General features: G+C 47.5%; 1 protein-coding gene across 1 annotated transcript in view; it reads right to left on the reverse strand.

Moving 5' to 3' along the window:
* st6galnac3 (ST6 (alpha-N-acetyl-neuraminyl-2,3-beta-galactosyl-1,3)-N-acetylgalactosaminide alpha-2,6-sialyltransferase 3) overlaps positions 1–25,950 on the reverse strand; it is a 230,851-nt gene that overhangs the window by 48,730 nt on the left and 156,171 nt on the right. The gene's annotated exons all lie outside the window — the stretch shown is intronic.

The raw sequence follows: 25,950 nt of genomic DNA on the forward strand, positions 1-25,950 counted from the left end.
ATTAAAAGCCAGGGGCACTAACTGTATCTGGGACCTTTGGTCTGTCAACTGAAGTTCCAATGGAACCTCAGGCGAGTCTGGGGCCATTTCACATTCTTCCCATAGACCAAGGGTGTGACTCTCATAGATTCACAGCAGAGACAGGCCCTTCGGCCCAAACTAGCTCATGCCGACCAAAATATCCATCAATGCTAACCATATTTGTCTGCACTTGGCCCTAAACCTTTCCTATCCATGGATTTGTGCAAATGCCTTTTGAATGTTGTTAATGTATCTGTCTCAACCACTTCTGCTGGCAGCCCATTCCATATGTGTACTATCCTCTGTGTAAAAAAGTTGACTCCCAGGTTCCCATTTATGGAACGTGAGGCAGCATGGTGGTTAGCACTGCTGCCTCACAGCTCCGGGTTGGATTCCTGGCTTGTGTCACTGTCTGTGTGGAATCTGCACGTTCTCCCGTGTCTGCACAGGTTCCCTCCGGCTGCTCCGGTTTCCTCCCACGGTCCAAAGATGTTCAGTTTGGCCATGCTAAATTGTCCCTTAGTGTTGAGGGGTGAGCGAGGGTAAATGCATGTGGTAAAGGGGATAGGGCCTTGGTGGGATTGTGGTCGGTGCAGACTCAATGGGCCAAATGGCCTCCTTCTGCTATAGGATTCTGTGATTCTATTCTTTCCCCTTTTACCTTAAACTGGTGCCCTCTAGTCCTCGATTTGCCAACCCTGGAAAAGATCTATTCCAGAAAAGATAAAGTCCAAATTTATTTCCACTCATTGTGTAATCGGAGTGGCTAAAGAGAGGCCAGTTATTAGCAGGGTCTCAGTATATATCTGTAATGGAGAAATTGAATGTCCAATTACCTTCTGAAGAGTCCAATGGAATCTGATTCCACTTCCTAGCAGCTCATTCCAGATCTTAACAAATCTGTGTGCAAAAATTCTCATTTGCACCCTCAGTACTTACTGCTTCAAAACCCCTCGTAATTCTGAATATCCCCACTGAATATGGTCATCCATAGAACCATAGAAAAATTACAGTGCAGAGGGAGGCCATTCAGCCCATCCTGTCTACGCCAGCCCAAGGAAACCCAGGTGCCCTTTCTAATCACACCATCCTGTACCCGGCCCATAGCTCTGTAGCTCACAGCATCTAAGATGCAGATCCAGGTACATTTTTTGAAAGAGTTCAGGGTCTCTGCCTCCACCACCAACTCAGGCAGTGAATTCCAGACACCCATCATCCTCTGCAGAAAAAAGTTCTTTCTCATGTTCCCTCTACGCCTACTGCCACTTATCTTGAATCTGTGTCCCCTGGTTCTAGAATTCTCCATCTTATCCTGTCCACTCTATCACTTCCCCTCATAATTTTGTACAACCTCAATCAAGTCACCCCTCAGTCTTCTTTGTTCCGAGGAAAATAACCCCAACCTATCCAATCTCTTCTCATAGATATACCTTTATAGTCCTGGAAACATTCTTGTAAACTGCCTCTGCACTCTCTCTCCAGAGCAATTAAGGCCATTAAGGGCCTTTCCCAGGCCAACTTCAATTTTTAAACTGGCAGGTGGATGTCAGATCGATGGGTAGAAATAGAAAAATTTATAAATCTAAATCTTGGGTGAGAAGGGGAATGTGAGAGCTGCCTCCTTCAGAACATCCTTTCAGGATCTCTTGCACGAAGACCCAGAGACCTCCCTATCCCCCAGCCAATCACTCTCCTCACTGCTCCTCCCGTGTGCCTCATACTGTTATCTATGCATCTACTGTCATCTATGCCCCTTTAAGGATATGTCTGAGGCCTGAGGTGGGGCTATCACCTCTCAGGGTGGGTCCTGGTTGTGGGGTCCGGATACTGACTGGGCGACAGTGAACATGTCTACTTTATGGTTCTTCCGTACCTTGCTTTGATAAGTACATTCATAACATGTACCCCGCTTCCCAGGCCCCTATCAAAGAAACATAGAAGACAGGAGCAGGAGGAGACCGTTTGGCCCTTCGAGCCTGTTCCATCATTCATCACGATCGTGGCTGATCGTCCAACTCAATAGTTAATCCTGCTTTTTCCCGAAACCTTTGATCCCATTTGCCCCAAGTGCTATATCCAGCCACCTCTTGAATAATTCAATGTTTTGGCAACAACTACTTCCTGTGGTCATGAATTCTACAGGCTCACCACTCTTTGGGTGAAGCAATGTCCCCCCACCTCCGTCCGAAATGGTCTATCCCGAATCCCCAGACTGTGACCCCTGGTTCTGGAACTGTGACCCTTGGTTCATTACCTGGCTCCATGTTCCAGCATTTATTCCCAGGCATGACGCTGCAGTGCCTCTTCTAGCCATCGCAGCGCTGGGCCTGGAGGTACTGGGGAGCGACTGGCCAATCTCTCCAAGGCTGGAATTCCTCCCGGAGATAGGCAGAAGTTCCGCCTGCTGTTCAGGCAGCACAGTGGTTAGCACTGCTGCCTCACAGTGCCAGGGACCCAAATCCCGGTCTATGCAGAATCTGTATGTTCTCCCTGTTGTCCGCGTGGGTTACCTCCAGGTGCTCCGGTTTCCTCCCACATTCTGAAAGATGTGCTGGTTAGGTGCGTTGACCCAAATAGGCGCTGGAGTGTGGCGACTAAGAAAATTTCACAGTAACTTCATTGCAGTGTTACTGTAAATCTTACTTGTGACTAATAAACATCGCTCATTTGAGAGTAAAATGGCACCCTTTTGGAGACGGCAGGGACACATTTCCCACCGAATCTCCAGGTGGGGGGCGTGGGGAGTGGGGGGGGGAGGGCGGGGGGTGCGAGGGGGGTGGGCTGAGCGCCTGACACGTCTGAGAAATTCTACCCTGTTGGTCCGTAGGGACTGGTCAGAAATTCCATTCCTTCAAAACAATACAGCACGGATTGTAGAGTGTCCAGAGGGTCACAGAATTATACAGCGTGCTTCACTTTCCAGTATTTGTCCCTGTTGTAGTGTAGCCAAGGCAGGGTGGGAGGCGTCCTGAGGGTCATATGATCAGCAAGGATCATCCCGATTGGTAGCAGGTCCACTTGGCAGGAAGGCGGGTAGAACAGGTCAAAGAGGGACTCACAGCTGGAGTCGAATAGAGCAGTCATATTTGTAATCTAGTCAGACCTTGTTGTGGATATATTATTTTTTATTTGGCAATAAAGCCTATTGCTTATTCAATCCGCATCGAGTTGCCTCAGTGTATTACAGTTCTTGCCAAATCATTACAACTCGCTACACGCTAGTGTTTCTCCTCCCCCTTCAGGTTCTTCTGGCAATGCCCAAAAGGTGTTTTTGTCCTCTGGTTACCAGCCCACCTGCCTATCCAACAGTTTAGCGGCACGGTGGCACAGTGATTAGCACTGCTGTCTCACAATGCCAGCGACCCAGGTTCAATTCCTGGCTTGGGTCACTGTCTGTGTGGATTCTGCACATTCTCCCCGTGTCTGCATGGGTTTTCTTTGGGTGCTCCAATTGCCTCCCACAGTATGAAAGATGTTCTGGTTAAGTGCATTGGCCATGCTAAATTCTCTCTCAGTGTACCCGAACAGGTGCTGGACTATGGCAACTAGGAGGTTTTCGTGGTAACTTCATTGCAGTGTTAATGTAAGGCTACTTGTGACTAATAAACAAACTTAAACTTTCTCTCTACCCTATAAAAAACCGGGCATAATTCTTATCTCCATTAAATCTCCCCTTATCCTGAAACACAAGATCCTGAGGAGCATTGAGAAGGTGGATATGGACAGGATGTGACTCAGGTCACTAGAAGTCACTCTCTAACAAGAAGGAATTTCCCATTTAAAACAGAGATGAAGAGAGTTTATTTCTCTCAGAGGATCATGAGTCTCTGGAACACTCTTCCTCAAAAGACAGAGTCATAGAAGTTTACAGCAGGGAAACAGGCCCTTCGGCCCAACTTGTCCATGTCACCCTTCTTTTAAATGCCTAAGCTAATCGCAATTGCCCGCATTTGGCCCATATCCCTCTATACCCATCTTACCCATGTAACTGTCTAAATGCTTTTTAAAAGATAAAATTGTACCCGTCTCTACTACTACTTTGGCAGCTTGCCACCTTCTGTGTGAAAAAATTGCCCCTCTAGATCCTCTCCCTCTCATCTTAAACCTATGCCCTCTAGTTTAAAAATACCCTATCTTTGGGAAAAAGATGTTGACTATCTAACTGATCTATGCCCCTCATTATTATATAGATCTCTGCAAGAACATCCCTCAGCCTCCTACGCTAAGTCTCCATATATTCCTAATCTCCTTTTCCTCAGAGTGAACGATCACAGCTTTCCCGCATTTCTCCATCTTCCTGGAGCAAGAAAGCTCCGAGCACTTTGAAAATGACTGCAGAGGGATTTAGAGTTTGAACGGTGCCAGATGGTGTACTCCGCAGGGAATCCTTTTGCCCACTCCTGAGTGGGTTTGGTGCTGGCATTACAGCTTTGTTGTTACAGCTGCATAGCTGGGGATAAAACTAACACCTCACAGCGATGGTAAAGCATCAGCCAGCATTAATGAGTGAGCGAAACGCTTTCCCCTTGGGCAAATGCCCATTTACAGGTCAAACAGAGGTCAGCGCTTGTCATGTGGATGGAAGGATAACTAAACTGCCTGGTAATTATATAGCTATGCTCTAAGAAAATATGAGAATAGGTTGAATTCATTGTGTGTGTCTGGCCGTTGTGGGCAAGACTGGCAATTCTTGATCATTTCTAGTTGCCTTCAGAGGTTGGCTGAAGTTCATTGTGGAGGGTTATTGCAACAATTTGAAGAGCAATTCAGAAAAACGAGAGGGGACCTGATAGAAACTTATAAAATTCGAGACAGAATTAGGTTAGACAGGGCAGATTCAGAAAGAATGTTTCCAATACTGGGGGAGGCCAGAGCTGAGGGTCACATTTTGAGGATAAGGGGTAAACCTTTTAGGACTGAGGTGAGGAGAAATTTCTTCACCCAGAAGGCAGTGAATGTGCGGAATTCACCACCATAGAGTGTAGTTGAGGCCAAAATGTTGTGTGATTTCAAGAAGAAATTAGATATAGCCCTTGGGGCTAAAGGGATCAATGAGAAAAAGGTGCAAAAGTCTGAGGTCACATACCAACTAATTCAAGAACAGCTTCTTCTCTGCTGCCATCAGACTTTTGAATGGACCTACCTCACACTAAATTGATCTTTCTCTACACTCCAGCTATGACTACATCACTACATTTTGCACTCTCTACTATCGTTCTCTATGAATGGTATGCTTTGTCTGTACAGCGCGCAAGAAACAATACTTCTCATTCTATAATGTGACAATGATAAATCAAATCAAATCAAATCAGGATATGGGAACAAGTGAGATGATCAGGATATTGAATTCGATGATCAGCTATGATCATAATGAATGGCAGAGCAGGCTCGAAGGGCCAAATGGTCTACTCCTGCTTCTATGTTTTCTATGTTTCTGTGTAATTATGAGTCAACTTGATGTTGGACAGGAGTCACATACACATCAGAGCCAGTAAGTTTCCTCTCCCAAGTGCAGCAGTGAACCAATATTGATGCTTTTGATGCCAATAAAACAGCTTTATCGTCACTCCCTGGGCTGGGTTCAATTCCCTTCAGCATTCATTTTGGATTAATAGCCAATGTTTTAACTGTGATAGTGAGATTGCAGATCACTCTTTAAGGCCTCTGAGTCAGGAGCAGAGCTGCATGACCTTTCCTCTACAATGCAACAGCAACAGTAATGTGCATTTATACAATGTCCTTAATGTCTAAAAGCACTTTGCAGGAACCAATCCAACAACATCTTACCCCAAACCACGAAAGGAGAAAGGGCTGATGGTCGAGTACTTGCTTTTAAGGGCCATCTTAGAGTCATTATCACGTGCAAAGAGATCATTCAGCCCATCGCAACCATGTCAGCTCTCTGTAGAATCCAGTCAGTCCCGTTCTTCCACTTTACCCCAGCAAGTTTATTGAGTCAAAAAGACGTAGGAGCATTTGAACCACGGATTTCCCAACTACTATACAAGTGCTTTATCCAGCTAAGCCAAAGGGACAAAGCACAGAGCAAGGATAGGGGTGTGAGATCGATCGGGGGGAATTGGTGATGTGGGTCAAGGGGAGGTATCTAAAGGATGGTTCAGAACTTGGGACCTTGGCAGCTGAAAGCTCAGCCACTAGTAATGGAGTTGATGGAAACTGGGGAAGTGCAAGTGATCAGAATTGGAGGAGCACAGATATCTCCGAGGGTTGTAGAGGCTGGAGGAGATTACAAAGGGACTGGGGAGTCGCGGTGGTGCAAAGACATCGAGGGATTTGAAAACATGACCATTGCCACACTGGGACTCAATGCAGGTCATAGAATCCCTACAGTGCAGATGGAGACCATGCAGCCCATTGAGCCTGTACCAACAACAAGTCCTATCCACATAACCCAGTATTTATCCTGCACATCCCCCTGACACTAAGGGGCAATTTAGCATGGCTAATCCACCTAACCCGCACATCTTTGGACTGTAGGAGGAAATCGGAGCACCCAGAGGTAACCCACGCAGACACTGGAAGAGTGTGCAAACTCCACACAATCACCCAAGGTTAGATCTGAGCCCAGGTCCCTGATGCTGTGAGGCAGCAGTGCTAACCATTGTGCCACCGTGCCTCTCCGGGCTGGCAAAGTGGCTGATGGAGAATCAGATAGATAATCGGAGGGAAAGATTTGAGAGTGGTTGTATATGTGTTGTATGGGCATCAATAGTGCTTCACTGACTGGTGAAGCCCTTTGGAGTGTTTCTGACACTTGAACTGAAGCTACGCATCAATTATTCTCTCCCAGAGCTTGTAATACATTTCTAGAATTTTCTACTTTCGAATGCATAATTAGAAACCTCATATAATTTTAGAAAGTTTGTGTACACCGCCCACGCTACCCCCCCCCCTTCCCCCCCCACCCCCCTCCCACCCCCGGCCCTCACTCACATGGAAGCAAGTACATACTCCTACACACTGGGAGTGCAACATTAGGAATATTTCTTTGGGCTATGTTTTTGGAATGTCTCACCAATTGAATTGGGTGATCAATCGGATTGTCTGGAGACCAGGTTACGTAGATTTACATCGAACCTGCATTTCAGAAGTCCAGACAGCTCCACACGCACCTCCTCTCACCCCATTTCATCTCAACATATCAGCGTATCTTTCAATCCTCTCTCCCTGGAGGACCTATTAGTTTCCCCTTATATGCTAGTTGCCTCGAATATTCTTTTGTAGCAAGTTCCTACATTCTAATCACTCTCTGCGAGGAGGTACTTCTCCTGAATTTGTGACTGAGTTAATTAGCGATTATCTTATATTTATATCCCCTAGTTTTGTTCTCTCTCCAACCCCACGTGCCCCCAAACAAGTCCAATTATGTTTTCTGTTTACATCCTATCGAACCTCATCATCAATTTACAAACTGATACCAGACTCCTGAGCCTTCGCTCGGAACTTGGGCACAGCAGCGGATCCCGTCCCACCCCCTCCCCCCCGCCCAAGTGTGGCCTTACCAATGTCTTGTACAACTTCAACAAGATGTCCCAACTCCTGCATTCAATGCTCTGACCAATGAAACTAAGCATGCTGAATGCCTTCTTCACCTCTCTGTCCACCTGTGACTCCACTTTCAAGGAGGAAGAGCTGAATGGCCTCTTTCTTCACTGTAGGGATTCTATGATTCCCATTGGAATGATTGGCGGTCTCAGAACATATTGAACCAGCTTGGAAGCAAGCCATCCTTGATCCTGAGGGATTTCCTAAGAAGAAATTTGCATCATCCCTTGGTCCTTCTCCTTATTAGTTAGAAGAATCCAAGTCAGGTTAATTGTTCCTGACAGTTATCACTTCGCACCTTCTTTAGTTTTCTGGGCTGTCCTCAAATCTGGAAGAGGTCAAACATCCCCACTGACTCATGGTTGTCCAAGCTGTGCGACTGACCAAAATGGAGAGGGCTCATTCGAGGTGTGTAGGCTAGGTGGCTTGGCCATGTTATTTTGCACAATCTTTCCAACAGCCCATCTCTACCCAACACTTCAGCCATCACACAGAAATAGACACTAGAAGCAGGAGTAGGCCATTCAGCCCTTCAAGCCAGCTCCGCCATTCTTTTTGAACATGGCTGATCATCAAATTCAATACCCTGATCCCCCCCTTCCCCCCCATATCCCTTGATCCCTTTAGCTCCAAGAGCTATATCTAATTTCTTCTTGAAATCGCAAAATGTTTTGGCCTCAACTACATTCTGTGGTAGTGAATGCCACATTTTCACTACTCTCTGGGTGAAGAAATTTTTCCTCACCTCAGTTCTAAAAAGTTTATCCTCAAACTACGACCCTGAGTTCTGGACTCCCCCATCACTCGGAACATTCTTTCTGAATCTGCCCTATGTAACCACCAGCCCTGCACATGGCAGAATCTGCAGATCCCACATTTAGGGCGGCATGGTGGCACAGTGGTCAGCTCTCCAGCCTCACAGCGCCAGGAACCTGGGTTCAATCCCGGCCTTGGGTGACTGTCTGTGTGGAGTTAGCACGTTCTCCCCATGACTGCATGGGTTTCCTCCCATGCTCCAACGATGTGCAGGTTAGGTGGATTGGCCGTGAATGGTGTGGGGTTATGGGGATAGGGAAGGGGGGTGGTGTGGACATGGGTAAGATACTCTGACAGAAACAGCGCAGATTTGATCAAGTTTACAGCATGGAAACAGGCCCTTTGGCCCAATTTGTCCATGCTACCCAATTTTTACCACTAAGCTAAGCACTTGGCCCATTTTCCTTCATATCAACTTTACCCATGTAACCGTCTAAATGCTTTTTAAAAGACAAATTGCCTCTGGCAGCTCATGAGAGACACTCACCGCCTCCTGAATGAGAAAATTGCCCTTCTGGACCTTAAACATATGCCATCTAGTTTTAGACTCCCCTACCTTTAGGAAAAGGTATCGACTATCTAGTTGATCTATGCCCCTCATTATTGTATTATCCTCTATAAGATCACCCCTAAACCTCCTGCGCTCCAGAGAAAAAAGTCCCAGTCTGTCCAGCATCTCCCATCAAGCTCCAGTAGCATCCTAGTAAATCTTTTCTGCATTCTTTCTAGTTTAATAATATCCTTTCTATAAAAGGGTGACCAGAACTGTACACAGTATTCCAAGTGTGGCCTTACCAATGTCTTGTACAACTTCAACAAGATGTCCCAACTCCTGTATTGAATGTTCTGACCAATGAAACTAAGCACGCTGAATGCCTTCTTCACCTCTCTGTCCACCTGTGACTCCACTTTCAAGGAGGAAGAGCCGAATGGCCTCTTTCTTCACTGTAAGGATTCTATGATTCCCATTGGAATGATTGGCGGTCTCAGAACATATTGAACCAGCTTGGAAGCAAGCCATCCTTGATCCTGAGGGATTTCCTAAGGAGAAATTTGCATCACCCCTTGGTCCTTCTCCTTATTAGTTAGAAGAACCCAAGTCAGGTTAATTGTTCCTGATAGTTATAACTCAGCACCTTCTTCAGTGCCTCCATATCCTTTTTACTGATATGGAGGCATAACTTTGCACAGTACTTGGGCTGTAATCTAACCAAGGTTCTATGCAAGATTAGCAAATCGTTTGAAGAAAAGTTTCAGCTAGACAGCCCAGCTGATCTCCATGGCAACACCTCATGTCGTCTGAAGCTCGGGAGACCACTCCAGAACTAGCTCAGGCTCAACTGGATGAGTGGACCTGGTGAAACGGCTGGTATGAAGCACGGCACAGGAGCAAGTATTAATCTGGGAGAGCACAGGGGGAGATATTAAGCCAGCCTGGCTTGCTGCATTGGAATGGCTCCCCTACCATCTGCCATCAGGCAATTACAGAATGTGCCTGTGGCAGATCCTGTGCACACAGCCTCTGGGGCATTCAATGAGCTTTGTGTCCTGGGCCTGTGTCAGGAGCCCCTCTTGTGTTTAATTTCAGCTGTCTTGGTCCTACGTTGTGAATTGGTTTTGCTAAACCTCTGTGTCAATCTCTGTTTCTCTTGCTGTCACTACTCCCACTTCCCCTTTAACATGCTCCTTAAAAACCCAACACTTTAACTAAGTTTTTGATTAGAATCATAGAACCCCTACAGTGCAGAAGGAGGCCATTCGGTCCATCAAGCCTGCACTGACAACAATCCCATCCAGACCCATCCTCATAAGCCCATGTATTTACCCCACTAACCTCCCTGACACTAAGGGACAATTTAGAATGGCCAATCTATCTAACCTGCACATCTTTCAGACTCTGGGAGGAAACTGGAGCACCCGGAGAAAATCCATGCAGATCTGGGGAGACTGTGCAGACTTCGCACAGACAGTGACCCAAGCCTGGAATCGAACCTGGGTCCCTGGTGCTGTGAGACAGCGGTGCTAACCATTGTGCCAACCATGATTGTTGATCTTCTTTGTCAAATTTTGTTTGTCGATGCTCCTGGGAATCTCCCTGGGACATTAAAGGCCCTTCATAAATGCACTTTGCTGTTGAAGAGTGGACAATCCACAGCTTCCTTGACATGGTCACTCCTGAGCTAAGTGTGTGAGGGCCTAGTTTTCTCCTGAACAGCTTTCCCAGGCCTGCAGTGTTGTTGCCAACTTGTTGTTCTGGGGTCTTCAGAAATTGAAGATTCATCTCCAAGATACTGTTGTGGACGACCCTGGGAGGGAAATTTGCTTTTTTTTTATTCCTTCATGAGAGGTGGATGTCACTGGTGAGGTAGCAATTATTGCCCATTCCGAATTTCCCTTGAATCTTAGAATCCCTACAGTGCAGAAGGAGGTCATTTAGCCTACTGAGTCTGCACCGACAACAATCCCTATTCCCATAACCCTACCTAATTACCCTGCTGGTTCCCTGACACTAAGGGGCAATTTAGCATGGCGAATCAACCTAACTTGCACATCTTTGGACTGTGGGAGGAAACAGGAGCATCCAGACGAAGCCCATGCAGACACAGGGAGGACCTGCAAACTCCATACAGACAGTCACCCAAGCTGGGAATCGAACCTGGCCCTTTCGTGCTGTGAGGCAGCTGCACTGTGTCACAATGCCGACCAAATACGGGGCTGAATTTTCCCTTACTGCAACGGAGATGCTGTAAAAATCCTCCTAGCCGCCACACTCCGGCGCCTGTTCGAGTACACTGAGGGAGGATTTAGCACGGGCAATTCACCGAACTAGCACATTTTAACTACAGAAAATCAGGCCTGCACCAAAATTGTGACCAAGTTAAAAACCAGTTTTATAATTACTGTTTTACTCTCAACTACATCTAGTTTTTGAGTGTGTGATAATGTGGATGAGTTTTCATTAACTTGGGGGAAGTGGGTGAAAAATAAACTAATCTAGCTCTTCATTTTAAAACACAAAAGCTTGTTGCTGTATCTTAGAAACATTAGAAACTAGAGGCAGGAGTAGGCCATTTGGCCCTTCGAGCCTGCTCCACCATTCATTTTGATCATGGATCGAAATCTAAATCCTGATCCCACCTTCCCCGCCATATCCCTTGATCCCTTTAGCCCCAAGAGCTATGTCTAATTTCTTCTTACAACACCAGGTTAAAGTCCAACAGGTTTATTTGGAATCACAAGCTTTCAGAGCACTGCTCCTTCATCAGGTGGACTTTAACCTAGTGTTGTGAGACTTCTTACTGTGCCCACCCCAGTCCAATGTTGGCAACTCCACCTCATAATTTCTTCTTGAAATCACATAACGTTTAGGCCTCAGCTACTTTAGCACTCATCACCCTCTGGGTGAAGAAATTTCTCCTTACCTCAGTTCTAAAAGTTTTCCCCTTATCCTCAAACTATGACTCCTAGTTCTGGACTCCTGCACCATTGGGAACATTCTTTCTGAATCTACCTTGTCTAACCCTGTTAGAATTTTATAAGTTTTCACGCTAAACTCCAGTGAATATAATCCTAACTGATTCTCTCCTCATATGAGAGACCTGCCATCCTAGGAATCAGCCTGGTAAACCTTCACTGTACTCCCACTATAACAAGGACATCCTTCCTCAGATAAGAACACCAAAACTGCACACAATGCTCCAGATGTGGCCTCACTAATGCCCTGTACAATTGCAGCAAAACATCCCTATCCCTATACCCAAATCCTCATTTAAGTTGACTCAATCATCTTGTTGGAAAGAAAAAACACACACTCACTCGCAAATCTAATTGATCACATCCAATAAGAGTGTCCATGACCTCCTCAAAACAAACCAAAATGCTCTTTAATCATTATCGGCTCTGTCACTCAGACCAGTTGTGAGGCACACTTCAAAACAAGTCACTTGAGCCCCTTCATTTTATCCTAAATTAAAGAGATGGTCTCAACAATAGAATCCCTACAGTGCAGAAAGAGGCCATTCAGCCTATCGAGTCTGCACTGACCCTCCAAAAGAGCATTGTACCAGGCTCACCCTTCTGCTCTATCCCTATAAGCCTGCACATTTACCATGGCCAATCCACCTATCCTACACATCTTTTGACTGTAGGAGGAAACCAGAGCAACAGGAAGAAACCTGCACAGAAGTGGGGAGAATGGGCAACCTCCACAAAGACAGTCACCCATTTGAACCCAGGTTCCTACACTGTGAGGTAGCAGTGCTAACCACAGTGCCACTGTGCCAGCCTATAACAATCCCACAAAGCCTCATATTTGCAATACAGGTTAGGAGGTAGTTTGGGAACAGGATGCCCTTAAGGGGTATAAACACCAGGATAGAACAGTTGGGCTGAATGGCCTGTTCCTGAGCTGTAGATCCTAAGGAACAGTGCTGCAGTGTAAACTAGGAAGGGAATGAGATGAGCTAGCTGGGATCATTCCAAGTCCATTCATTGTCAGTGTCCCTTTGTCATTTATTTTAGAATCAGATGATCTTACATCCAATTAACATCTCATTAACGTGACCCCTTCTGTGAAAATCTGCAGCATATTACAGAGCCTTTGGACCTTCGCTTGATTTATAAACCATCATAATTATTTAACTCCTTTCAGGGACTCATGCTGCCTCCTCACTGAGAGCGTCTGTCGTGCAAAATTGATGAGTTAGCCCTGGGAAGAAGCGCTGGGAGTGGAGGTAGGGAGAGGCCGGAGTGCTAACTCGCCATCCCGTACATTGTCGAGAATATTGTCACCTCCTCATTCATCACCCCGAGAGCCTCCAAATTTTTTATCCAGGAGCAGAGAAGGAAAAGCAAACAACAAATTTCATGTGTCACGTCCTGATTAAAACATTTTGCTGTATCGATTTGTGGTGTAATGGAGCAGGCGAGAGGCAGGATTTACACTTTAAACAAAATTATCTGTATGCCAATTGTGATGAAGAACAAAAAAACTCAACAAATCCCCCAAGAGATCTGGAGCCTGTTCCTGTTTGTCCTTTTAACCTGCTCCTAATTTCTCTACATATTTCAATCTTCACACCAGTAGAACTGGTGCAGCAACAATAATCTCTCCCTCAATGTCAACAAAATGAAGGAGATTGTTATCGACTTCAGGAAGTGTAAAGGAGAACATGCCCCTGCCTACATCAACAGGGACGAAGTAGAAAGGGTCGAGAGCTTCAAGTTTTTAGGTGTCCAGATCATCAACAACCTGTCCTGGTCCTCCCCATGCCGACACTATAGTTAAGAAATCCCACCAGCGCCTCTACTTTCTCAGAAGGCTAAGGAAATTTGGCATGTCAGCTATGACTCTCACCAACACTTACAGGTGCACCATAGAAAGCATTCTTTCTGGTTGTATCACAGCTTGGTATGGCTCCTGCTCTGCCCAAGATCACAAGGTCGTGACTGTAGCCCAGTCCATCACGCAAACCAGCCTCCCATCTATTGACTCTATCTACACTTCCCACTGCCTCGGCAAAGCAGCCAGCAAAATTAAGGACCCCACACACCCAGGACATTCTCTCTTCCACCTTCTTCCATTGGGAAAAAGATACAAAAGTCTGAGGTCACGAACCAACTGACTCAAGAGCAGCTTCTTCACTGCTGCTGTCAGACTTTTGAATTGTCCTACCTTGCATTAAGGTGATCTTTCTCTACACTCTAGCTATGACTGTAACACTACATTCTGCACTCTCTCCTTTCCTTCTCTACGAATGGTATGCTTTGTCAGTATAGCAAGCAAGAAATAATACTTTTCACTGTATGTTAATACATGTGACATTAATAAATCAAATCATATCAAATCAAACATAAGAACATAAGAAATAGGAGCAGGAGTAGGCCATCTAGCCCTTCGAGCCTGCCCCGCCATTCAATAAGATCATGGCTGATCTGTTGTAGCTCAGTTCCACTTTCCCGCCCTCTCCCCATAACCCTTAATCCCCTCTCTTATCAAGAACCCATCAACCCGATTCTTAAAAATATTTAGCGAGGCAGCCTCCACCACTTCAACGGGCAGAGAATTCCAGAGATTCACCACCCTTTGAGTGAAGAAGTTCCTCCTCAACTCCGTTCTAAACCGCCTCCCCTTTATCTTGAGGCTGTGCCCCCTAGTCCTACTGTCTTTTTTGAGCGGGAAGAGTCTCTCCACCTCTATCCTATCCATCCCATTCATCATCTTATACGTCTCAATGAGATCTCCCCTCATTTTTCTAAACTCTAACGAGTACAAGCCTAGATTATTCAGCCTCTCCTCATAGCTCAATCCCCTCAACTCCGGTATCAGCCTAGTAAACCTCCTCTGCACTCCCTCCAGGGCCAAAATATCCTTGCGCAGGTGCGGCGCCCAAAACTGCACACAGTACTCCAGCTGCGGCCTCACCAATGCCCTATACAGCTGCAGCAAGACCTCCCTACTTTTATATTCAATCCCCCTCGCTATGTGCTTCAGCCGTTTTCTTTTTGCGTTAGACGCTTACAGATTACCCTTGTCTGTGCTCCATGTTCTCCTTCCAAGAAAGAGCTTGCATTTATATAGCACCGTCCATGGCCCCAGGTCATCTGAAAATGTTTTGGAGCCAATAAGATACTTCTGAAGGACAAGTTTTCTCTTTTGTTGTTATCCATTCCTGGGATGTGGGCATCGCTCGCCAGGACAGCATTTATTGCCCATCCTTAATTGCCCCCCTTGACAAGGTGATGGGGGTGAGCTGATGTTACGTAGGAGGTGCCGCAACCAATTTACACACAGTGAGGTCACACAAGCTGCAGTGAGGAAAATGACCAGCTTTAGGGATAAGTGCTGGAAAAGCTCAGCAGATCTGGCAGCATCCATGGAGGAAGGAACAACTTTAATGCTTTGAATCAAGTGTGGCATCGCTTCAGAACTGCTTTAGGTAGAAGGAGGCCATTCAGCCCATCGTGACTGCACTAACAACAATTCCATCCTCATAACCCCATAAATTTACCCCCGCAAATCCCCCTGACACTAAGGGTCAATTTAGCTTGGACAATCAATGTAACTACACACAGATAGTCACCTGAGGCCAGAATTGAACCCGGGTCCTTGGCGCTGTGAGGCCGTAGTGCAAACTGACCATGCTCAGAAAGGTATCGGTTGAGGGGTATATGTTGGAGAAGGAAAGTTTCCCTAGTCTTTTTACAAATAGAGTCATGTGGCCCTATTTCAGGTAGTCAAGAAGGCATACGGCATGCTTACCTTCATCAGCCAGGGTATTGAGTTTAAAAATTGACAAGTCATTTTGCAGCTTTATAGAACCTTAGTCAGGCCGCACTTGGAATATAGTGTTCAATTCTGCCTCACTACCAGAAGGATGTGGCGGCTTTGGAGAGGGTACAGAAAAGATTGACCAGGATGTTGCCTGGTATGGAGGGCATTAGCTATGAGGAGAGGTTGGAGAAACTTGGTTTGTTCTCACTGGAGCGACGGAAGTTGAGGGGAGACCTGATAGAAGTCTACAAGATTATGAGAGGCATGGATGGAGTGGATAGTCAGAAGCTTTTTCCCAGGGTGGAACATAGGGTTAAGGTGCGAGGGGTAAGTTTAAAGGAGATGTACAAAGCAGATTTTTAATACAGAGAGTAGTGGGTATCTGGAATTCATTGCCGGGGGAGGTAGTGGAAGCGGATACGGTAGTGACTTTTAAGGGGTGTCTTGACAAGTACATGAATAGGATGGGAATAGAGGGATATGGTCCCCGGAAGGGTTTTAGTTAAGTCGGGCAGCATGCTCTGTGCAGGCTTGGAGGGCTGTTCCTGTGCTATAATTTTCTTTGTTCTTTGTTCTTTTGTCCTTTAAATCCAACTGAGAGGCAGACACAGCCTCAATTTACCATCTGACTTGAAAGACGTTGGCTGGAATTCTCTGACCATCCACACTGACGGGATTGTCCAGTCCCACCGGCAGCGCACCCCTGCCTGCAGTTATCCCACTGACATGGGGTAACATCAATGGGAATTCCCATCGGCAGTGGCGGGAACAGTGAATCCCGCAGTGAGCAAACAATGCACCAAGGGAAACACACAGCTGGGAGGCCGAAGAATCTCACTCGACATGTTGGAGCTGTGGCACAGTGGTTAGCCCTGCTGCCCCAGAGTGCCAGGGACCTGGGTTCAATTCCGGCCTTGGGTCACTGTTTGTGTGGAGTCTGCATGTTCTCCTCGTGTCTGTGTGGGTTTACTCCGGGTGCTCCAGTTTCCTCTCCCAGCACAAAGATGTGCTGGTTAGGTGGATTAGAACATAGAACATAGAACATTACAGCGCAGAACAGGCCCTTCGGCCCACGATGTTGCGCCGACCAGTTAAAAAACAATGACCCACTAATCTAAACCAATCCCTTTTCGTCCATAAACCTATCCATGGATCTCTTAAACGCCCCCAAACTAGGCGCATTTACAACTGCAGCAGGCAGGGCATTCCAATCCCTCACCACCCTCTGGGTAAAGAACCTACCCCTGACATCCGTCCTATAACTACCCCCCCTTAATTTAAAGCCATGCCCCCTCATGCTAGCTTTCTCCCATCCGAGGAAAAAGGCTATCACTATCCACCCTATTTAAACCTCTAATCATCTTATATGTTTCAATAAGATCCCCTCTTAGCCGCCTTCTTTCTAGCGAAAACAACCCCAAATCCCTCAGTCTCTCCTCATAGGACTTCCCCTCCATACCAGGCAACATCCTGGTAAACCTCCTCTGCACCCTCTCCAAAGCCTCCACATCCTTCCTGTAATGTGGGGACCAGAACTGCACACAGTACTCCAAGTGCGGCCGCACCAGAGTTGTGTACAGTTGCAACATGACGCTGCGACTCCTAAATTCAATCCCCCTACCAATAAACGCCAAGACACCGTATGCCTTCTTAACAACCTTATCTACTTGATTCCCAACTTTCAGGGGTCTATGTACACATACACCTAGATCCCTCTGTTCATCCACACTATTCAAAGTCCTCCCGTTAGCCTTATACTCAACATATCTGTTATTCCTACCAAAGTGAATTACCTCACACTTCTCCGCATTAAACTCCATCCGCCACCTCTCGGCCCAGCTCTGCAACCTGTCTAAGTCTCCCTGCAAACTATGACACCCTTCCTCACAATCTACCACACCTCCGACTTTGGTGTCATCAACAAATTTACTAATCCACCCAACTATACCCTCATCCAGATCATTAATAAAAATTACAAACAGCAGTGGCCCCAAAACAGATCCCTGAGGCACACCACTCGTAACCGAACTCCATGACGAATATTTACCATCAACCACCACCCTCTGTCTCCTATCTGCTAGCCAATTTCTGATCCAATTTCCTAGACTACCCTCAATCCCATACATCTGCATTTTCTGCAGAAGCCTACCATGGTGAACCTTATCAAACGCCTTACTAAAATCCATATATACCACGTCAACTGCCTTACCCCCATCCACCTCTTTGGTCACTTTCTCAAAAAACTCAATAAGGTTAGTAAGGCACGACCTCCCCGCTACAAAACCATGCTGACTATCTCCAATCAATTCATTACTCTCCAAATAACTATAAATCCTATCCCTAATAATTTTTTCTAAAACCTTGCCCACAACAGAAGTAAGACTCACCGGTCTATAATTCCCGGGGAAGTCTCTGTTCCCCTTCTTAAACAATGGGACAACATTCGCTGTCCTCCAATCTTCCGGTACTATACCAGAGACCAACGACGACCTGAAGATCAGAGCCAGAGGCTCTGCAATCACCTCTCTTGCCTCCCAGAGAATCCTAGGGCTGTGTTAAAATTGGCTGTGTTAAAATTGCCCCTTAGTGTCAGGGGGATTAGCAGGGTAAATATGTGGGGTGATGGGAATGGGGCTTGGCTGGGATTGTTCTCACACAGACCCGATGGGCCGAATGGCCTCCTTCTGCTCTGCAGGGATTCTATGATTCTGGGCAGAACTTTACGACCTCGTCGTGCCCATTTTGTGGCAGGAAAATTTTGTAAAATCAGACGTGATGCGACTAACGGGATTGGTGCCCATTTTTGCGCCCCCATTAATCATTTTACCAGAAAGAAAAGTCGATGCAATCAAGACCCCGCCCAAAATGGGCGAAACGTCAATTTGCATTTTTTTTTTGCATTCATCAAAATGTAATTAGTGAGCTTCACTCCCAATCGTCCCAGCTCACCTGCCTTAACCACCTCACTCACTGCAGTCGGATTGGTCTGGAAAACACCTCAGTATAAAAGTTCATTCAGGAGCTTGATCAGTGAGGGTGAGCAAGGAGGTAAGTTTCTGCTGTCAAACTGCTCTGTGCTGTTCAGGAGGAGGTTGTTTTGTGGCGGGTATGTTGTGTTTCGGGTCGAGGGGGGTGTCTGCGAATATGTTGGGGGGGGGTAGGGAGGAAGAGCAGGGCGGGAATGGGAGTAGCTGTGTCGCTGGGGATGTGTGTGGGAGGGGTATGGGGAGTGTGTGTTGCTGGGGGTGTGTGGGGGAGGGGTATGGGGAGTGTGTGTTGCTGGGGGTGTGTGTGGGAGGGGTATGGGGAGTGTGTGTCGCTGGGGATGTGTGTGGGAGGGGTATGGGGAGTGTGTGTTGCTGGGGATGTGTGGGGGAGGGGTATGGGGAGTGTGTGTTGCTGGGGATGTGTGGGGGAGGGGTATGGGGAGTGTGTGTTGCTGGGGGTGTGTGTGTGGGAGGGGTATGGGGAGTGTGTGTTGCTGGGGATCTGTGTGGGAGGGGTATGGGGAGTGTGTGTCACTGGGGATGTGTGTGTGGGAGGGGTATGGGGAGTGTGTGTTGCTGGGGGTGTGTGGGGGAGGGGTATGGGGAGTGTGTGTTGCTGGGGGTGTGTGTGTGGGAGGGGTATGGGGAGTGTGTGTTGCTGGGGATGTGTGTGGGAGGGGTATGGGGAGTGTGTGTTGCTGGGGGTGTGTGGGGGAGGGGTATGGGGAGTGTGTGTTGCTGGGGGTGTGTGTGTGGGAGGGGTATGGGGAGTGTGTGTTGCTGGGGATGTGTGTGGGGGAGGGGTATGGGGAGTGTGTGTTGCTGGGGATGTGTGGGGGAGGGGTATGGGGAGTGTGTGTTGCTGGGGGTGTGTGTGTGGGAGGGGTATGGGGAGTGTGTGTTGCTGGGGATGTGTGTGGGAGGGGTATGGGGAGTGTGTGTTGCTGGGGGTGTGTGGGGGAGGGGTATGGGGAGTGTGTGTTGCTGGGGGTGTGTGGGGGAGGGGTCATGGGGAGTGTGTGTTGCTGGGGGTGTGTGGGGGAGGGGTCATGGGGAGTGTGTGTTGCTGGGGGTCTGTGTGGGGGAGGGGTATGGGGAGTGTGTGTTGCTGGGGATGTGTGTGGGGGAGGGGTATGGGGAGTGTGTGTTGCTGGGGATGTGTGTGGGAGGGGTATGGGGAGTGTGTGTTGCTGGGGGTGTGTGGGGGAGGGGTCATGGGGAGTGTGTGTTGCTGGGGGTGTGTGGGGGAGGGGTATGGGGAGTGTGTGTTGCTGGGGGTGTGTGGGGGAGGGGTATGGGGAGTGTGTGTTGCTGGGGGTGTGTGGGGGAGGGGTATGGGGAGTGTGTGTTGCTGGGGATGTGTGTGGGGGAGGGGTATGGGGAGTGTGTGTTGCTGGGGATGTGTGTGGGAGGGGTATGGGGAGTGTGTGTTGCTGGGGGTGTGTGGGGGAGGGGTATGGGGAGTGTGTGTTGCTGGGGGTGTGTGGGGGAGGGGTCATGGGGAGTGTGTGTTGCTGGGGGTGTGTGGGGGAGGGGTCATGGGGAGTGTGTGTTGCTGGGGGTCTGTGTGGGGGAGGGGTATGGGGAGTGTGTGTTGCTGGGGATGTGTGTGGGGGAGGGGTATGGGGAGTGTGTGTTGCTGGGGATGTGTGTGGGAGGGGTCATGGGGAGTGTGTGTTGCTGGGGGTGTGTGGGGGAGGGGTCATGGGGAGTGTGTGTTGCTGGGGGTGTGTGGGGGAGGGGTCATGGGGAGTGTGTGTTGCTGGGGGTCTGTGTGGGGGAGGGGTATGGGGAGTGTGTGTTGCTGGGGATGTGTGGGGGAGGGGTATGGGGAGTGTGTGTTGCTGGGGATGTGTGTGGGGAGTGTGTATTACTTGGGGTGTGTACGGGGGGGGTACAGGGGGGGAGGTGTGCATTGCTGGGGATCTGTGGGGGGGGGGAGGTGGGAGACTGTGTGTTGCTAGAGTTGTGTAGGGGAGAGGGGGAGTGTGCGGGGGGGGCAAGTCATGTGACAAAGCTTCCAGAAATAGTTCACAGTTGGCAACCTTATCTGTGAGGTTGAAGAAGGACGGAGAAGGACGATCAAAAGACCAAAGTACCAAACGTACCCCAAAGAAGGTACTCTGTCCCTCACCCAACACCAGCACTGCCACTGGGCCTGGGTCTCCCCTTGTCACGGGTAAGATAGCGATGGGGCAGGGTGAAGTGCGTCAGTGCCAATATCTCAAATGTAAAATTCTCATGGTTGCTTACCAGTCCCTCCATGCTCTCACCCTTGCTGGGGTGGCAAGGTGGCACAGTGGTTAGCATTACTGCCTCACAATGCTGGGGACCCGAGTTCGATTCCCGGCCCGTCGAGATTGCACTGATGCTCTGACAGAGCATTTACCCAGGCCCTATCCCAGTAACCCTACGTACTTACCCCACTGATCCCCCTAACCTACACAGCTTAGGACAGTAAGGGGCAATTTAGCATGGCCAATCCACCTAACCTGCACATCTTTGGAGTGTGGGAGGAAACCAGAGCATCCGGAGGAAACCCACGCAGCAAAATCGTCACCCAAGGCCCGAATTGAATTTGGGTCCCCTGGCACTGTGAAGCAGCAGTGCCAACCACTGTGCCACCATAAAGGGATTATATAAATACGAGTTATTGTTATGTAGTCCGCTGAGAAATGGAGAGTGGTTGGTCTGGACTGCTTCATGGAGAAGGCAGTGGACAAAACCCTCAGAATATCGGGAGTCATAGCTGGCAGAGACAGAGATAGTTTGATGGGGGTGGCTGATGTGATGATGGTAGCCGGAAAGCGCCAGAACAGTTTGGAATTCACGGTGGGTTTAATTTGATGGAGTAAACTTTTCTGAGACTGAACTCCCCTGGGGATGAATGAGCCATCAATCACACACGGGAAAATAAAATCCTGGAGGGGAGTGCCAAAAAAGCTATGACTAATCTTTTGTAATGGGATTTTAATTGGGTTCCCGACCTCTGTGTTTTTTTCCGTAAAGAGATGCTCTCTCCCCAAGTTCATTGCAGGCGTGTGGCCAATGAGGAATTCTTAAACTAAATCTGCAGATAGTTCAGTCAGTCATTACTAAGCACCGGAGATTGCACTCCATCAGAATGCAGGTCACCTAATGGGGACTGACGCAAAAGAAAACTCTTCAAGATCATCTCTCTGCTTCCCTGACTCATTGTGACTTCATTCAATGTGTTTTGTTCCTCTTCCAGTGTGCAGAAGAAGTTAACGTGTGTAAACTCTTTACATCTTTTTACCACCCCAGATTAAGCCATCAGTCATGAGGGCCACTCATTATTCAGGCAGGGGTCAACTTTACACTCCAGTGTCGCATCCTGATGGCATCAGGAAAGTGTCTGAAGGTCAGGTAAAGTGATCCAGCGTCCCAGCAGCAGATCCATAACTGGGGATGCCGATGATGATTCAATAAGACATTCTTCAATCAAGACATAGGGCCTGGGTGGGATTGTGGTCGGTACAAAGTTGATGGGCTGAATGGCCTCTTTCTGCACTGAAGGGATTCTATGATTCTCTTATACAGACAGCAGGTTCAGAAAAGGGTACAAAGCCATAACCCTCAGGGACAAGGCTATTGGCCAAGAGCTGGTAAACGGGATTGGGTGGGAGGTCAGCTGTCCCTCACGTGCCAGGGGAGACTCGATGGGCCAAAGGGCCTCTTCTGCATTCTATGATTCTATACTTGCTGTTGCAGGCAGAAGAGTGACTCGGTCAGTCACAGGAAGTCGTGTGAACTTTCAATGTGCTCCAGAGGTTTTGGTAGCCGTGTAAAGCCTCTGCAACTGCAGCAGCTTAGAGTGCGACGTGACCTAGAGTCATAGAGGTTTACAGCATGGAAACAGGCCCTGCGGCCCAAATTGTCCATGCCACCCCTTTCTTTTAAACCTATAAGCTAGTCCCAATTGCCCGCATTTCTCCCATATCCCTCTATTACCTATGACTTCTGTATATAATTTGAACCATACTGCACGCTTTGTAATGAAAATATTGAAATGTTTGCAATGTCCCCATCTCATCTCAGAATCTCATTCTCAGCTCAAGATCCTGGAACTGCCTCCCTAACTGCACAGGGCAGGTGAAACTGGTCCCTTCATTCCTGCACTTGCACCAATTCAAAGTGGCAGCTCAGTGCCCCCATCTCCAGAGTAATTAGGTTGGGCAAGAGTGCATGCAAGACCAAAACCTTGGCCAAATTGGGTATTAAAGATTTGCCCATTTCTAATGGGCCAGGAGGATTAGAAAATACCTCCTGCCTCACCACTCCTAGGCCAATCGAAAGGCCAATCCCACCCTCCTGTCTCCTGAAAATCCTCTTATTGCAGTGTCCCCATGACCTCCTGGTCCTAAATTCCAACCACATTCCCCCACAGCCAGCTGGAATAGGTCGGATCTCAAATAATGACGAGGCAGAGTACAGGAATGAAATAGAGAATCTGGTGAAATGTGCAGCGACAATAATCTCTCCCTGAATGTCAACAAAATGAAGGAAGTTGTCATCGACTTCAGGAAGCATAAAGGAGAACATGCCCCTGTCTACATCAACAGCGATGAAGTAGAAAGGGTCGAGAGCTTCAAGTCTGTAGGTGTCCAGATCACCAATAACCTGTCCTGGTCCCTCCATGCTGACACTATAGTTAAGATAGCCCACCAACGCCTTTACTTTCTCAGAAGACTAAGGAAATTTGGCATGTCAGCTACGACTGTCACCAACTTTTACAGATGCACCATAGAAAGCATTCTTTCTGGTTGTATCACAGCTTGGTATGGGCTCCTGCTCTGCCCAAGACCCCAAGAAACTACAAAAGGTCGTGAATGTAGCCCAATCCATCACGCAAACCAACCTCCCATCCATTGACTCTGTCTACACTTCCCGCTGCCTCGGCAAAGCTGCCAGTGTAATTAAGGAACCAATGCACCCCGGACATTCTCTCTTCCACCTTTTTCCGTCGGGATAAAGATACAAAAGTCTGAGGTCGCGTACCAACCAACTCAAGCACAGCTTCTTCCCTGCTGCTGTCAGACATTTGAATGGACATGCCTTGCATTAAGTTGATTCTTTCTCTACACCCTAGCTATGATTGTAACACTACATTCTGCACTGTCTCCTTTCCTTCTCTATGAACGGTATGCTTTGTATGTATAATGTGCAAGAAACAATACTTTTCACTGTTTGTTAATACATGTGACAATAATAAATCAAATCAAAACCAAATCAGGAATCATTCTGAGAATGTTCGTGTTGGGGATGCAATGAATGGAGCGGTAACCTGTGGTGCCACGTGGAGACAGGAGGTTAAATCATTTTTATTGGAAAACAGTCCACTGACTGGAGTTTAATCACTTTAATATGAAAAGCCCTCTTGTGAAATTATATTTTAAATGGGCTCTTGCACATTAATGTCAGAATGGAATCTTGGAAGAATTATTTGTTAGCTACGATGCCCCAAGCCTTGGTATGTTATTCATCTGCTATTCGGCTCTCCCACATGTCTCTCCCATTAATACAGAATCATTGAATCCCTAGAGTACAGAAGGAGGCCATTTGGCCCATCGAACCTGCAGTGACAACAATCCCACCCAGCCCTATCCCATAATGCCACACATCGATCCCGCTTATCCTTCATACACACACATCCTGGGACGCTAAGGGGCAATTTAATAGGGCCAATCCACCTCGCCCCACATCCTTGGAGTGTGGGAGGAAACCGGAGCACCAGAGGAAATCCACATAGACATGGGGAGAATGTGCAGAGTTCCCACAGACAGTGACCCAAGCCGAGAGTCGAACCCAGGTCCCTGGAGCTGTGAGGCAGCATCGCTAACCACTGTTCCACCGTGCCCCCCCCCCTCCCCACTTAATATCAAATTCCTTATCTTACCATTTTTGAAAGAGGCTTCTGAATCATTAATTCTTTGGGTGTGGGCTTTGCTGGCTAAGTGGGCATACATTGTCCACCCCTAGTTGCCCTGAGGACCTGATGGCGTGCCATCTGCTACTTGATATAAGTGAATGGCCAGCTCAGGTCACATCAGAGGCAGCACGGTGGCACATTGATTAGCACTGTTGCCTCATAGTGCCAGGGACTTGGGCTTGACTCCCGGCTTGGTTTGCTGTCTGTGTGGAGTTTGCACATTCTCCCTGTGTGTGCGTGGGTTTCCACCAGGTGCTCCGGTTTCCTCCTACAGTCCAAAGATGTGCACATTAGATGGATTGACCATGCTAAATTGCCCCTTAGCTGGGATAAATGCATGGAGTTATGGGGATAGAGCCTGGGTGGGATTGTGGTCAGTGCAGATGCAAATGGGCCGACTGGCCTCCTTCTGCACTGTAAGGATTCTATGATTCAGAGGCCAGTCAGAGACAGTTGTATTTAGGGTGTGGGACTGGAGTCACACTGGAACCACCATGGGAGAATGACCTCCTCTCCACCCCACCTCCCCCATTCCTTCCCGATAGGTGTTTAAGACAATCTTACAACTAAGTGGTTACTTTTACCAACAAATGGAACTGAAATGTGTGATAAGAGAACTGGTTGATTGCAGGAGATGATCAGAATTCTTTTTACAAAGTGAGTTTTGTTTCTTCTGTCAATGGGATGTGGGTGTCGCTGGCTGGGCCGGCATTTATTGCCCATCCCTAATTGCTCTCAGAAGCAACTGAGTTAAGCGTCAACCACATTGCTATGGCCCTGGAATCACATGTAGGCCAGACCAGGTAAGGACGGCAGATTTCCCTCCCTAAAGGACATTAGTGATCCAGATGGGTTTTTACAACAATCGACAATGATTTCATGGCCATCGGTAGATTCTTAATTCCAAATTTTTATTGAGTTTAAATTTCACCATCTGCTATGGCGGGATTTGAACCCCGGTCCCCAGGGCATTACCCTGAGTCTCTGAATTATTAGTCCAGCGACAATACCACTATGCCACTGCCTCCCCATTAATAATTTGAGTTGACTCTTCATTGCCACATTGTGGAAAGGGGTCCTGAGTTAGCAGATTTTTAAATTTTAGTGACAGCTGGGAAGGAAAGAGTTAAGATGATTTTCACCTAACAGGATAATGTTAACAGTTTACTCATGTGTGAATGTTGAACACTATTAAAAGGAATGAGAGATGAGTTTAATGTTAAGTAACTATATTTATATATTAAATAATATATGTCAATATAATAAATTGAATTTAAAGTATATTTGTTTGCCTCAGTCAAAAATACGAGCACTGCGGAGACAATGGAAGTTCAAGA

Source organism: Carcharhinus amblyrhynchos, chromosome 9 (genome assembly GCF_965287045.1).
Source record: "Carcharhinus amblyrhynchos chromosome 9, sCarAmb.v2.hapA, whole genome shotgun sequence".
Lineage (NCBI taxonomy): Eukaryota > Metazoa > Chordata > Chondrichthyes > Carcharhiniformes > Carcharhinidae > Carcharhinus > Carcharhinus amblyrhynchos.